Here is a 14,497-nt window from a genome sequence, read left to right on the forward strand (position 1 = left end):
TAATTCTTCCCTCTCTGCCCTGTAGCCTGTAGCTTTTGTCCTTTCTCCATCTTGCTGTCTCTGGCTTCCCCGTGACCCTGTTTTAGAATTGTTTCTCTCTCCTTTCTGTACGCATTGCGATTCCTTTTGCTCCCCATCTCCCTTTGTTTTGGGTGTTTTTTTTTGTTGTTGTTTCTCTGGCTCCCTGTCCCTAATTCTTAATTCTCTGCCTTCTCGTGCTCTGTACCACGTAGCCCCATGGTTTGTTTTGTGGTGTTCCCTCCCCGGCCCCTTCCCTCCGTTGTTGGCTGTCTCGGCTCCCTGTCCCCGTGGCTTCATTCTTCCCTTTCTGCCCTGTTCTTGTCGCTTGTCTTGTCTGTCTCCATCGCGCTCGGTCCAGCTTCCTGCCCCTATTCTTCTTTCCTCCCTCGCTGTCGTGCTGCCTGCCCCAGGTTCTTTGTGCGTCTCCAGCCTGCTCCTCTTCCTTCTTTGCTGGTCTGTGTCCTGCTCTTCCCCCCTCTTTCTGCTGCCTCTCTTCCCCTCTCTCTGCTGCTTGTATCTCCACCTCCGTCAGGCTCCCTGTCCTTCTCTGGCCGTCCTGTTCCCTGCCTCGTGCCTTCTCACTACATGCACACACGCCCCCCCGCCCCCGTCCAGCCGGCTGCCGCTCTTCTCTTCTCTCTTCCTACTGTCCTGTGCCCTGCTCCTCACCTTTGGCGGCCTCCCCCTCTGTCCAGCAGCCCGTCGCTCCAGGAGCCGGGCGACGGACGGTCCCTTTCCTGCCAAACGCGGACAAGCGCGTGCCGTGGTTTAGCCCCAGCTGGCAACTCTGCACCAGGGAGCTGCTTGCTCGCTCCACCCTCAGTGGGCTGGGGGAGAGAGCTGGAAGGGTAAAAGTGAGAAAAATCATGGGCTGAGATCAAGACTGTTTAATAGGTAAAGCAAAAGCTGTGCGTGGAAGCAAAGCAAGGAATTAATTCACTCCTCCTTTTCGGCGGGCAGGTGTTGAGCCACCTCTGGGAAAGCAGGGCTCTGTCATGTGTCATGGTTACTTAGGGAGAGAAATGCCGTAGCCCCCCCCCCCCCCCCAAGGACTCCCCCTTCTTCCCCCAGCTGCGTGTGCTGAGCATGATGTCAAATGGTATGGAATATCCCTTTGGTCAGTTAGCTGGGAAAGCTTTCCCAGCTGTCCCAGCCTACTTGCTGGTGGGGGACTGAGAGAACCAGAAGAGGCCCTGACTGTGGAAGCAGTGCTCAGCAAGAACCAAAACATCTCTACATTATTAACGGTGTTTTGAGCATAAATCCAAAACGTATCCCTTCCTAGCTACTGTGGAGAAAATGAGCACTATCCCAGCCACCACCAGCTCCGTGCGGCTGCGGCAACGGCGGCCGAGGTGGCCTTGGGGCAGGGGGAGCGTTGGGGACCCTGAGCCACGAATCGCTCCTGGGACTTGTTACGTGCGCGCCTGCACCAACACCTGCCCTCTCCTTTGGCCTGAGGGCTGCGTTTGCGCTCCCTTGGCGTGGGGCAAGGGGCTGTGATGGAGCCCGGGGGAGGAGGTGGTGCACTGTGGGGGTGAGGGGAGGGGGCCCCCCGTTGCTGCTGCGCCTCAGCTGTGGGCGGGGTCTGGCTGGAGGAGCCCCAGGTGCGGGCAGTGGGGCTGGCGGTGCCGGCTCCTCCCTGGAAAAGGGGTGGTGCCCTGCTCCGGGGGGCCAGTGTGAGCCGAGGGCGGGGCGGAGCGGAGCTGTGGCCGAGCGTCAGCGGGCTGCGAGTGTAGCGAGGGAGGAGGTGAGCGGGGGCTGGGTGGGGGGCCGCTGCGTGCCGGGTCAAGCCCCGAGGAGGGCTGCGGCGGGGCAGCGGCGGGTCGGAGCGGGCGGTGGGGAGAGCGAGGCTGTGCTGAGGGCTCGGTGGGGCTTCCGGGTGCATCGGCGGGAGGGACGGTGCCCCGCAGGGTGAGAGAGCGGGGAGGGCGGGCTCGCGGCGTGGCGGGAGCTGTGGTGGTGCGTGTGGCGGCTGGGCGGGCGGCCGTGTTGTGGCGCAGAGCGTGCCGGGAGCTGTAGTCCTTGTGGCGGGGGGCTGCCGGGCGGCCATGTTGTGGCGCAGAGCATGGCGGGAGCTGTAGTCCTTGTGGCGGGGGGCTGCCGGGCGGCCGTGTTGTGGCGCAGAGCATGGCGGGAGCTGTAGTCCTTGTGGCGGGGGGCTGCCGGGCGGCCATGTTGTGGCGCAGAGCATGCCGGGAGCTGTAGTCCTTGTGGCGGGGGGCTGCCGGGCGGCCGTGTTGTGGCGCAGAGCATGGCGGGAGCTGTAGTCCTTGTGGCGGGGGGCTGCCGGGCGGCCGTGTTGTGGCGCAGAGCGTGCCGGGAGCTGTAGTCCTTGTGGCGGGGGGCTGCCGGGCGGCCGTGTTGTGGCGCAGAGCATGGCGGGAGCTGTAGTCCTTGTGGCGGGGGGCTGCCGGGCGGCCATGTTGTGGCGCAGAGCATGCCGGGAGCTGTAGTCCTTGTGGCGCGCGGCTGCCGGGCGGCCGTGTTGTGGCGCAGAGCATGCCGGGAGCTGTAGTCCTGTCGCAGTGGCTGCCGGCCCTGTCACGTGGCTCGCCGGGGCGCGGCGGGAGGCGCGGTGTTCCGGCGCTCGGGTGCCGGGCGGCCGTGCCGCGTACGGTAGGCGCGGTGTATTTTTGGGGTTGGATTCGTGTTGATTTCTGGGGGCTTCCAGGTGCGGCCGCTCCCCGAGAAGCGGTGAGTTCCCCGGGAGCTGACAGAAGGGAAGAGGGAAAGGAGGAGGACCTTTTCCCCCTGCCCAGGGCGCAGATGATGGCCGCCGCCTCCCCGGCTCACCGGAGCTCCCGCTCAGCCTCCCCTGGCCCCCCCCTTGCCCCGTGCGCCTGCCCCCAGCCCCGGCACCTCCCCGGAAGCGTGCTGCGTAGCCCTTGGCCGCCCCCAGGCCCTGTCGTGAAGGCAGCGAGCCGGCCCTCGAGCGCACTGGATTCCCCCTCGGCGCAGGGGCCCTTAGCAGTAGCGCGGGGAAGGGGCGGTGTGTCCAGAAGCCCCTGCGCAAGGAGGGGCTTTGGCCAGGGTCGATCGACGGTAATGACGGTCGCTGTTTCTTCTTTCCCTCTCGCAGAGACCGTGCTGAGGACGTGGTTGTCTGTCCTTCCCCCGGGGATGCCGTTGACTGCAGCCGTCTCAGGCTTGCGTGGCTTCTCTCTGCCCGGTGTTGCCATCCTCGCAGCGCGGGGGCGAAAAGGGACACACAGAGCCCTTCCCGGCTGTGGACAGGAGCTGCCTCGGCTGAAGCTGGAGACGCCAACGAAAGGTAAAGCAGAAGAAACTGAAGGCGCTCTGGCTGCCAGCTGCCTTCCTGCCGCAGGCAAGAGAGAGCCTGTCCCTGCAGGTGAGGGGGGAAGGATCCCCCTTCATAGTCCGCAGCGGGCCAGGCCACCAACGTGCACCGCAGGGTCTGTACGCGTAACCGGGAGTTGGGTACGGGCGTGTAGTGCACGAGCGAGCTAGGCTACGTGCCTAGGAAGCCTCATCTCGTAAGAGCGGTAAGACACCCATGTATCCTCTTTAGGTGGAGAACGGCCTAGAGTCTGGAGCTGCAGAAGAGGCAGGGCGGAGAGGAGGGGAAAGAAGCATCTGAACGGCTAAATTGTGCCAGCAGCGCTGAGAGCGAGAGTCGCGGTGAGTCCTGGGCCACTGGGGCCCCGTTGCCTCTCTTGTGCATCCTGGGCCCTCCCTGTCTCTCCCCCCTGGCCCCCTCTCTTTCCTTACCTGCTGCAAAATTTTTTTTTTTTTTTTTTTTGGCGCCCCCCCGCCCCTTCTTTCTCCATCTCGCTCTGAGTGGCTCCCTGCCTCCCCGTCTTTTCAGGCCTCCCTCTCTCTGTCCTGTAGCCTGTGGCTACTTTTTCTTTCTCCGCCTCTCTCTGCCTGGCTCTGGCTCCGTTTTTATTTTTTTATTCCTCGTGCTCTGTTCTGTAGCCTGTCGGTATTTTGTCTTTCTCTGGCCCTCTTGGTCTGACTCCGTGTGTTACCGAAAAACGCGGTAAAATCGGAAACAACTCCTCAACGCCGATTTAGTATTAAAGAGCAGGCGTTCTTTATTCACGGCGCCAGATGCACGGGGGATCGCTTCTCCTGGCGTGCGTACCTCACACACCTTTCCCGTAGAATGTGTAGATCAAAATTTTACGTATTCATACATATTCATTATCGTCCTGTCTACTGATCGGTACAAACTGGCTCGTTCCGTATGTAAATCACTGCGCAGGCTCGGTGGTGGTCCGTGAGTCGGTGGTCGCGATCTCCCCCTGCCAGAATTGCCTTTTACCTTCTTGGCTCTTAATCTTGGCAGTCTTGGCTAGTTTTCTCAGTGCGCTACACGAAACCGCGTTTTGTCATCCGTTTCTGACAGAAGCACGTTGTCTGTTGTTCTGCTGACATTAACGATCGCCTAGGGACTAAAATGCAGATCGACAGATGCGCTGATTCGTACGCTCCGTGTTCCCGTAATGGAACACCGTCTCTGGTTGGTTGATTTCATCGCTTTGGTTACACCTGTTCCTGTTGTTCAGTTTCTTCTTTTTTGGCTTTGTGTGATTCTCTCTGTGATTCTGTTTTTCTCTGCCTCGCTTTTCCCAGCTCCCCGTCCCTCACTTTGAATACCCGTTATCCTTCACCAGCTCACTCTCCCTTGGTTGCCATCCCCGTTTCTGAGTTCCTCCTGCTTTGCCACGTAGCCCGTGACTTTTTTCTTAATCTCTCTCTGTCTGCCTCAACGCTCCCGCCGCGCTTTTTAGTTCGTCTGCTCTGCTCTGTACCCTGCTACTGTTACTTGCCTGCCTGAGTTCTTCTCTGTCCAGCTCCCTTTCCCTATTCTTGAATTCCTGTTCTTCCTGCACCCGCCGCTGTTCCCTGTGATCTCTGTCTCTCTCTGTCCAGCTCCCTGTCCCTAGGTTTTAATTCCTGCCTCTGCCCGCCGTAGCCCGTCTAGATTTTTCTCTCGGCCTCTCTCTCTGTCCGGCTCCCCCTCTCTGTGTTCTAATTCCACGTTCTCTGTCACGTAGACCCGTGCTATTTGTTTGTCCTCATCTCTCTCTGTCCAGCTCCTTGCTGCTATGTTTTATTTCTTCCCTCTCTGTCTGTCTTTGTAGCCCATTGCCGTTGTGTGTGTTTTTTTTTTTTTTTTTCCTACTTGTTTCTTCATGTGTCTCTGTCTGCCTCCCAGTGCCTGATCTTTAATTCCTCCTTCCCTGTAGGCCGCTGTTCCTTTTTTCCATTCTACATTGTGTTCTCTTTGGTCTCCTGTTCTTATTCATCGATTCCCTCCTCGCCGCCCTGTGGCCTGTCCCCATTTTATTGTTGCGCCTCTCTCCCTCTCTCTGGCTTCTTGCCCCTGTTTTGAAAATTCCTCCCTCTCTTCTCTCTTCCCTGTTGGCCGTGTGATCTTCAGCCTTTCTCCATCTCTTTCTGCCCAGCTCTCTGTGTCTATTCATTAATTCTTCCCTCTCTGCCCTGTAGCCTGTAGCTTTTGTCCTTTCTCCATCTTGCTGTCTCTGGCTTCCCCGTGACCCTGTTTTAGAATTGTTTCTCTCTCCTTTCTGTACGCATTGCGATTCCTTTTGCTCCCCATCTCCCTTTGTTTTGGGTGTTTTTTTTTGTTGTTGTTTCTCTGGCTCCCTGTCCCTAATTCTTAATTCTCTGCCTTCTCGTGCTCTGTACCACGTAGCCCCATGGTTTGTTTTGTGGTGTTCCCTCCCCGGCCCCTTCCCTCCGTTGTTGGCTGTCTCGGCTCCCTGTCCCCGTGGCTTCATTCTTCCCTTTCTGCCCTGTTCTTGTCGCTTGTCTTGTCTGTCTCCATCGCGCTCGGTCCAGCTTCCTGCCCCTATTCTTCTTTCCTCCCTCGCTGTCGTGCTGCCTGCCCCAGGTTCTTTGTGCGTCTCCAGCCTGCTCCTCTTCCTTCTTTGTTGGTCTGTGTCCTGCTCTTCCCCCCTCTTTCTGCTGCCTCTCTTCCCCTCTCTCTGCTGCTTGTATCTCCACCTCCGTCAGGCTCCCTGTCCTTCTCTGGCCGTCCTGTTCCCTGCCTCGTGCCTTCTCACTACATGCACACACGCCCCCCCGCCCCCGTCCAGCCGGCTGCCGCTCTTCTCTTCTCTCTTCCTACTGTCCTGTGCCCTGCTCCTTACCTTTGGTGGCCTCCCCCTCTGCCCAGCAGCCCGTCGCTCCAGGAGCCAGGCGACGGACGGTCCCTTCCCTGCCAAACGCGGACAAGCGCGTGCCGTGGTTTAGCCCCAGCTGGCAACTCTGCACCAGGGAGCTGCTTGCTCGCTCCACCCTCAGTGGGCTGGGGGAGAGAGCTGGAAGGGTAAAAGTGAGAAAAATCATGGGCTGAGATCAAGACTGTTTAATAGGTAAAGCAAAAGCTGTGCGTGGAAGCAAAGCAAGGAATTAATTCACTCCTCCTTTTCGGCGGGCAGGTGTTGAGCCACCTCTGGGAAAGCAGGGCTCTGTCATGTGTCATGGTTACTTAGGGAGAGAAATGCCGTAGCCCCCCCCCCCCCCCCCCCGCCCCAAGGACTCCCCCTTCTTCCCCCAGCTGCGTGTGCTGAGCATGATGTCAAATGGTATGGAATATCCCTTTGGTCAGTTAGCTGGGAAAGCTTTCCCAGCTGTCCCAGCCTACTTGCTGGTGGGGCACTGAGAGAACCAGAAGAGGCCCTGACTGTGGAAGCCGTGCTCAGCAAGAACCAAAACATCTCTACATTATTAACGGTGTTTTGAGCATAAATCCAAAACGTATCCCTTCCTAGCTACTGTGGAGAAAATGAGCACTATCCCAGCCACCACCAGCTCCGTGCGGCTGCGGCAACGGCGGCCGAGGTGGCCTTGGGGCAGGGGGAGCGTTGGGGACCCTGAGCCACGAATCGCTCCTGGGACTTGTTACGTGCGCGCCTGCACCAACACCTGCCCTCTCCTTTGGCCCGAGGGCTGCGTTTGCGCTCCCTTGGCGTGGGGCAAGGGGCTGTGATGGAGCCCGGGGAGGAGGTGGTGCACTGTGGGGGTGAGGGGAGGGGGCCCCCCGTTGCTGCTGCGCCTCAGCTGTGGGCGGGGTCTGGCTGGAGGAGCCCCAGGTGCGGGCAGTGGGGCTGGCGGTGCCGGCTCCTCCCTGGAAAAGGGGTGGTGCCCTGCTCCGGGGGGCCAGTGTGAGCCGAGGGCGGAGCGGAGCGGAGCTGTGGCCGAGCGTCAGCGGGCTGCGAGTGTAGCGAGGGAGGAGGTGAGCGGGGGCTGGGTGGGGGGCCGCTGCGTGCCGGGTCAAGCCCCGAGGAGGGCTGCGGCGGGGCAGCGGCGGGTCGGAGCGGGCGGTGGGGAGAGCGAGGCTGTGCTGAGGGCTCGGTGGGGCTTCCGGGTGCATCGGCGGGAGGGTCGGTGCCCCGCAGGGTGAGAGAGCGGGGAGGGCGGGCTCGCGGCGTGGCGGGAGCTGTGGTGGTGCGTGTGGCGGCTGGGCGGGCGGCCGTGTTGTGGCGCAGAGCGTGCCGGGAGCTGTAGTCCTTGCGGCGCGCGGCTGCCGGGCGGCCGTGTTGTGGCGCAGAGCGTGCCGGGAGCTGTAGTCCTTGCGGCGGGGGGCTGCCGGGCGGCCGTGTTGTGGCGCAGAGCGTGCCGGGAGCTGTAGTCCTTGTGGCGCGCGGCTGCCGGGCGGCCGTGTTGTGGCGCAGAGCATGGCGGGAGCTGTAGTCCTTGTGGCGGGGGGCTGCCGGGCGGCCGTGTTGTGGCGCAGAGCGTGCCGGGAGCTGTAGTCCTGGCGCAGTGGCTGCCGGCCCTGTCACGTGGCTCGCCGGGGCGCGGCGGGAGGCGCGGTGTTCCGGCGCTCGGGTGCCGGGCGGCCGTGCCGCGTACGGTAGGCGCGGTGTATTTTTGGGGTTGGATTCGTGTTGATTTCTGGGGGCTTCCAGGTGCGGCCGCTCCCCGAGAAGCGGTGAGTTCCCCGGGAGCTGACAGAAGGGAAGAGGGAAAGGAGGAGGACCTTTTCCCCCTGCCCAGGGCGCAGATGATGGCCGCCGCCTCCCCGGCTCACCGGAGCTCCCGCTCAGCCTCCCCTGGCCCCCCCTTGCCCCGTGCGCCTGCCCCCAGCCCCGGCACCTCCCCTGAAGCGTGCTGCGTAGCCCTTGGCCGCCCCCAGGCCCTGTCGTGAAGGCAGCGAGCCGGCCCTCGAGCGCACTGGATTCCCCCTCGGCGCAGGGGCCCTTAGCAGTAGCGCGGGGAAGGGGCGGTGTGTCCAGAAGCCCCTGCGCAAGGAGGGGCTTTGGCCAGGGTCGATCGACGGTAATGACGGTCGCTGTTTCTTCTTTCCCTCTCCCAGAGACCGTGCTGAGGACGTGGTTGTCTGTCCTTCCCCCGGGGATGCCGTTGACTGCAGCCGTCTCAGGCTTGCGTGGCTTCTCTCTGCCCGGTGTTGCCATCCTCGCAGCGCGGGGGCGAAAAGGGACACACAGAGCCCTTCCCGGCTGTGGACAGGAGCTGCCTCGGCTGAAGCTGGAGACGCCAACGAAAGGTAAAGCAGAAGAAACTGAAGGCGCTCTGGCTGCCAGCTGCCTTCCTGCCGCAGGCAAGAGAGAGCCTGTCCCTGCAGGTGAGGGAGGGAGGATCCCCCTTCGTAGCCCGCAGCGGGCCAGGCCACCAACGTGCACCGCAGGGTCTGTACGCGTAACCGGGAGTTGGGTACGGGCGTGTAGTGCACGAGCGAGCTAGGCTACGTGCCTAGGAAGCCTCATCTCGTAAGAGCGGTAAGACACCCATGTATCCTCTTTAGGTGGAGGACGGCCTAGAGTCTGGAGCTGCAGAAGAGGCAGGGCGGAGAGGAGGGGAAAGAAGCATCTGAACGGCTAAATTGTGCCAGCAGCGCTGAGAGCGAGAGTCGCGGTGAGTCCTGGGCCACTGGGGCCCCGTTGCCTCTCTTGTGCGTCCTGGGCCCTCCCTGTCTCTCCCCCCTGGCCCCCTCTCTTTCCTTACCTGCTGCAAAATTTTTTTTTTTTTTTTTTTTTGGCGCCCCCCCCGCCCCTTCTTTCTCCATCTCGCTCTGAGTGGCTCCCTGCCTCCCCGTCTTTTCAGGCCTCCCTCTCTCTGTCCTGTAGCCTGTGGCTACTTGTTCTTTCTCCGCCTCTCTCTGCCTGGCTCTGGCTCCGTTTTTATTTTTTTATTCCTCGTGCTCTGTTCTGTAGCCTGTCGGTATTTGTCTTTCTCTGGCCCTCTTGGTCTGACTCCGTGTGTTACCGAAAAACGCGGTAAAATCGGAAACAACTCCTCAACGCCGATTTAGTATTAAAGAGCAGGCGTTCTTTATTCACGGCGCCAGATGCACGGGGGATCGCTTCTCCTGGCGTGCGTACCTCACACACCTTTCCCGTAGAATTTGTAGATCAAAATTTTACGTATTCATACATATTCATTATCGTCCTGTCTACTGATCGGTACAAACTGGCTCGTTCCGTATGTAAATCACTGCGCAGGCTCGGTGGTGGTCCGTGAGTCGGTGGTCGCGATCTCCCCCTGCCAGAATTGCCTTTTACCTTCTTGGCTCTTAATCTTGGCAGTCTTGGCTAGTTTTCTCAGTGCGCTACACGAAACCGCGTTTTGTCATCCTTTTCTGACAGAAGCACGTTGTCTGTTGTTCTGCTGACATTAACGATCGCCTAGGGACTAAAATGCAGATCGACAGATGCGCTGATTCGTACGCTCCGTGTTCCCGTAATGGAACACCGTCTCTGGTTGGTTGATTTCATCGCTTTGGTTACACCTGTTCCTGTTGTTCAGTTTCTTCTTTTTTGGCTTTGTGTGATTCTCTCTGTGATTCTGTTTTTCTCTGCCTCGCTTTTCCCAGCTCCCCGTCCCTCACTTTGAATACCCGTTATCCTTCACCAGCTCACTCTCCCTTGGTTGCCATCCCCGTTTCTGAGTTCCTCCTGCTTTGCCACGTAGCCCGTGACTTTTTTCTTAATCTCTCTCTGTCTGCCTCAACGCTCCCGCCGCGCTTTTTAGTTCGTCTGCTCTGCTCTGTACCCTGCTACTGTTACTTGCCTGCCTGAGTTCTTCTCTGTCCAGCTCCCTTTCCCTATTCTTGAATTCCTGTTCTTCCTGCACCCGCCGCTGTTCCCTGTGATCTCTGTCTCTCTCTGTCCAGCTCCCTGTCCCTAGGTTTTAATTCCTGCCTCTGCCCGCCGTAGCCCGTCTAGATTTTTCTCTCGGCCTCTCTCTCTGTCCAGCTCCCCCTCTCTGTGTTCTAATTCCACGTTCTCTGTCACGTAGACCCGTGCTATTTGTTTGTCCTCATCTCTCTCTGTCCAGCTCCTTGCTGCTATGTTTTATTTCTTCCCTCTCTGTCTGTCTTTGTAGCCCATTGCCGTTGTGTGGTTTTTTTTTTCTTTTTTTCCTACTTGTTTCTTCATGTGTCTCTGTCTGCCTCCCAGTGCCTGATCTTTAATTCCTCCTTCCCTGTAGGCCGCTGTTCCTTTTTTCCATTCTACATTGTGTTCTCTTTGGTCTCCTGTTCTTATTCATCGATTCCCTCCTCGCCGCCCTGTGGCCTGTCCCCATTTTATTGTTGCGCCTCTCTCCCTCTCTCTGGCTTCTTGCCCCTGTTTTGAAAATTCCTCCCTCTCTTCTCTCTTCCCTGTTGGCCGTGTGATCTTCAGCCTTTCTCCATCTCTTTCTGCCCAGCTCTCTGTGTCTATTCATTAATTCTTCCCTCTCTGCCCTGTAGCCTGTAGCTTTTGTCCTTTCTCCATCTTGCTGTCTCTGGCTTCCCCATGACCCTGTTTTAGAATTGTTTCTCTCTCCTTTCTGTACGCATTGCGATTCCTTTTGCTCCCCATCTCCCTTTGTTTTGGGTGTTTTTTTTTGTTGTTGTTTCTCTGGCTCCCTGTCCCTAATTCTTAATTCTCTGCCTTCTCGTGCTCTGTACCACGTAGCCCCATGGTTTGTTTTGTGGTGTTCCCTCCCCGGCCCCTTCCCTCCGTTGTTGGCTGTCTCGGCTCCCTGTCCCCGTGGCTTCATTCTTCCCTTTCTGCCCTGTTCTTGTCGCTTGTCTTGTCTGTCTCCATCGCGCTCGGTCCAGCTTCCTGCCCCTATTCTTCTTTCCTCCCTCGCTGTCGTGCTGCCTGCCCCAGGTTCTTTGTGCGTCTCCAGCCTGCTCCTCTTCCTTCTTTGTTGGTCTGTGTCCTGCTCTTCCCCCCTCTTTCTGCTGCCTCTCTTCCCCTCTCTCTGCTGCTTGTATCTCCACCTCCGTCAGGCTCCCTGTCCTTCTCTGGCCGTCCTGTTCCCTGCCTCGTGCCTTCTCACTACACGCACACACGCCCCCACGCCCCCGTCCAGCCGGCTGCCGCTCTTCTCTTCTCTCTTCCTACTGTCCTGTGCCCTGCTCCTCACCTTTGGTGGCCTCCCCCTCTGCCCAGCAGCCCGTCGCTCCAGGAGCCAGGCGACGGACGGTCCCTTTCCTGCCAAACGCGGACAAGCGCGTGCCGTGGTTTAGCCCCAGCTGGCAACTCTGCACCAGGGAGCTGCTTGCTCGCTCCACCCTCAGTGGGCTGGGGGAGAGAGCTGGAAGGGTAAAAGTGAGAAAAATCATGGGCTGAGATCAAGACTGTTTAATAGGTAAAGCAAAAGCTGTGCGTGGAAGCAAAGCAAGGAATTAATTCACTCCTCCTTTTCGGCGGGCAGGTGTTGAGCCACCTCTGGGAAAGCAGGGCTCTGTCATGTGTCATGGTTACTTAGGGAGAGAAATGCCGTAGCCCCCCCCCCCCCCCCCCAAGGACTCCCCCTTCTTCCCCCAGCTGCGTGTGCTGAGCATGATGTCAAATGGTATGGAATATCCCTTTGGTCAGTTAGCTGGGAAAGCTTTCCCAGCTGTCCCAGCCTACTTGCTGGTGGGGCACTGAGAGAACCAGAAGAGGCCCTGACTGTGGAAGCAGTGCTCAGCAAGAACCAAAACATCTCTACATTATTAACGGTGTTTTGAGCATAAATCCAAAACGTATCCCTTCCTAGCTACTGTGGAGAAAATGAGCACTATCCCAGCCACCACCAGCTCCGTGCGGCTGCGGCAACGGCGGCCGAGGTGGCCTTGGGGCAGGGGGAGCGTTGGGGACCCTGAGCCACGAATCGCTCCTGGGACTTGTTACGTGCGCGCCTGCACAAACACCTGCCCTCTCCTTTGGCCTGAGGGCTGCGTTTGCGCTCCCTTGGCGTGGGGCAAGGGGCTGTGATGGAGCCCGGGGGAGGAGGTGGTGCACTGTGGGGGTGAGGGGAGGGGGCCCCCCGTTGCTGCTGCGCCTCAGCTGTGGGCGGGGTCTGGCTGGAGGAGCCCCAGGTGCGGGCAGTGGGGCTGGCGGTGCCGGCTCCTCCCTGGAAAAGGGGTGGTGCCCTGCTCCGGGGGGCCAGTGTGAGCCGAGGGCGGAGCGGAGCGGAGCTGTGGCCGAGCGTCAGCGGGCTGCGAGTGTAGCGAGGGAGGAGGTGAGCGGGGGCTGGGTGGGGGGCCGCTGCGTGCCGGGTCAAGCCCCGAGGAGGGCTGCGGCGGGGCAGCGGCGGGTCGGAGCGGGCGGTGGGGAGAGCGAGGCTGTGCTGAGGGCTCGGTGGGGCTTCCGGGTGCATCGGCGGGAGGGACGGTGCCCCGCAGGGTGAGAGAGCGGGGAGGGCGGGCTCGCGGCGTGGCGGGAGCTGTGGTGGTGCGTGTGGCGGCTGGGCGGGCGGCCATGTTGTGGCGCAGAGCGTGCCGGGAGCTGTAGTCCTTGTGGCGCGCGGCTGCCGGGCGGCCATGTTGTGGCGCAGAGCATGGCGGGAGCTGTAGTCCTTGTGGCGGGGGGCTGCCGGGCGGCCGTGTTGTGGCGCAGAGCATGCCGGGAGCTGTAGTCCTTGCGGCGGGGGGCTGCCGGGCGGCCGTGTTGTGGCGCAGAGCATGCCGGGAGCTGTAGTCCTGTCGCAGTGGCTGCCGGCCCTGTCACGTGGCTCGCCGGGGCGCGGCGGGAGGCGCGGTGTTCCGGCGCTCGGGTGCCGGGCGGCCGTGCCGCGTACGGTAGGCGCGGTGTATTTTTGGGGTTGGATTCGTGTTGATTTCTGGGGGCTTCCAGGTGCGGCCGCTCCCCGAGAAGCGGTGAGTTCCCCGGGAGCTGACAGAAGGGAAGAGGGAAAGGAGGAGGACCTTTTCCCCCTGCCCAGGGCGCAGATGATGGCCGCCGCCTCCCCGGCTCACCGGAGCTCCCGCTCAGCCTCCCCTTGCCCCGTGCGCCTGCCCCCAGCCCCGGCACCTCCCCTGAAGCGTGCTGCGTAGCCCTTGGCCGCCCCCAGGCCCTGTCGTGAAGGCAGCGAGCCGGCCCTCGAGCGCACTGGATTCCCCCTCGGCGCAGGGGCCCTTAGCAGTAGCGCGGGGAAGGGGCGGTGTGTCCAGAAGCCCCTGCGCAAGGAGGGGCTTTGGCCAGGGTCGATCGACGGTAATGACGGTCGCTGTTTCTTCTTTCCCTCTCCCAGAGACCGTGCTGAGGACGTGGTTGTCTGTCCTTCCCCCGGGGATGCCGTTGACTGCAGCCGTCTCAGGCTTGCGTGGCTTCTCTCTGCCCGGCGTTGCCATCCTCGCAGCGCGGGGGCGAAAAGGGACACACAGAGCCCTTCCCGGCTGTGGACAGGAGCTGCCTCGGCTGAAGCTGGAGACGCCAACGAAAGGTAAAGCAGAAGAAACTGAAGGCGCTCTGGCTGCCAGCTGCCTTCCTGCCGCAGGCAAGAGAGAGCCTGTCCCTGCAGGTGAGGGAGGGAGGATCCCCCTTCGTAGCCCGCAGCGGGCCAGGCCACCAACGTGCACCGCAGGGTCTGTACGCGTAACCGGGAGTTGGGTACGGGCGTGTAGTGCACGAGCGAGCTAGGCTACGTGCCTAGGAAGCCTCATCTCGTAAGAGCGGTAAGACACCCATGTATCCTCTTTAGGTGGAGGACGGCCTAGAGTCTGGAGCTGCAGAAGAGGCAGGGCGGAGAGGAGGGGAAAGAAGCATCTGAACGGCTAAATTGTGCCAGCAGCGCTGAGAGCGAGAGTCGCGGTGAGTCCTGGGCCACTGGGGCCCCGTTGCCTCTCTTGTGCGTCCTGGGCCCTCCCTGTCTCTCCCCCCTGGCCCCCTCTCTTTCCTTACCTGCTGCAAAATTTTTTTTTTTTTTTTTTTGGCGCCCCCCCGCCCCTTCTTTCTCCATCTCGCTCTGAGTGGCTCCCTGCCTCCCCGTCTTTTCAGGCCTCCCTCTCTCTGTCCTGTAGCCTGTGGCTACTTTTTCTTTCTCCGCCTCTCTCTGCCTGGCTCTGGCTCCGTTTTTATTTTTTTATTCCTCGTGCTCTGTTCTGTAGCCTGTCGGTATTTTGTCTTTCTCTGGCCCTCTTGGTCTGACTCCGTGTGTTACCGAAAAACGCGGTAAAATCGGAAACAACTCCTCAACGCCGATTTAGTATTAAAGAGCAGGCGTTCTTTATTCACGGCGCCAGATGCACGGGGGATCG

The 14,497-nt window shown here is 60.5% G+C and overlaps 1 long non-coding RNA gene across 1 annotated transcript; it reads left to right on the forward strand.

The window, feature by feature from the left end:
* The first annotated feature begins 8,483 nt into the window (after positions 1-8,483).
* On the forward strand, positions 8,484-14,179 carry LOC135311443 (uncharacterized). The gene is made up of 3 exons (XR_010371075.1): positions 8,484-8,605; positions 8,786-8,895; positions 13,942-14,179. It is a non-coding gene; the product is annotated as an uncharacterized LOC135311443 (long non-coding RNA).
* The last annotated feature ends 318 nt before the right edge of the window (positions 14,180-14,497 follow it).

Source organism: Phalacrocorax carbo, unplaced genomic scaffold (assembly GCF_963921805.1).
Source record: "Phalacrocorax carbo unplaced genomic scaffold, bPhaCar2.1 SCAFFOLD_128, whole genome shotgun sequence".
Lineage (NCBI taxonomy): Eukaryota > Metazoa > Chordata > Aves > Suliformes > Phalacrocoracidae > Phalacrocorax > Phalacrocorax carbo.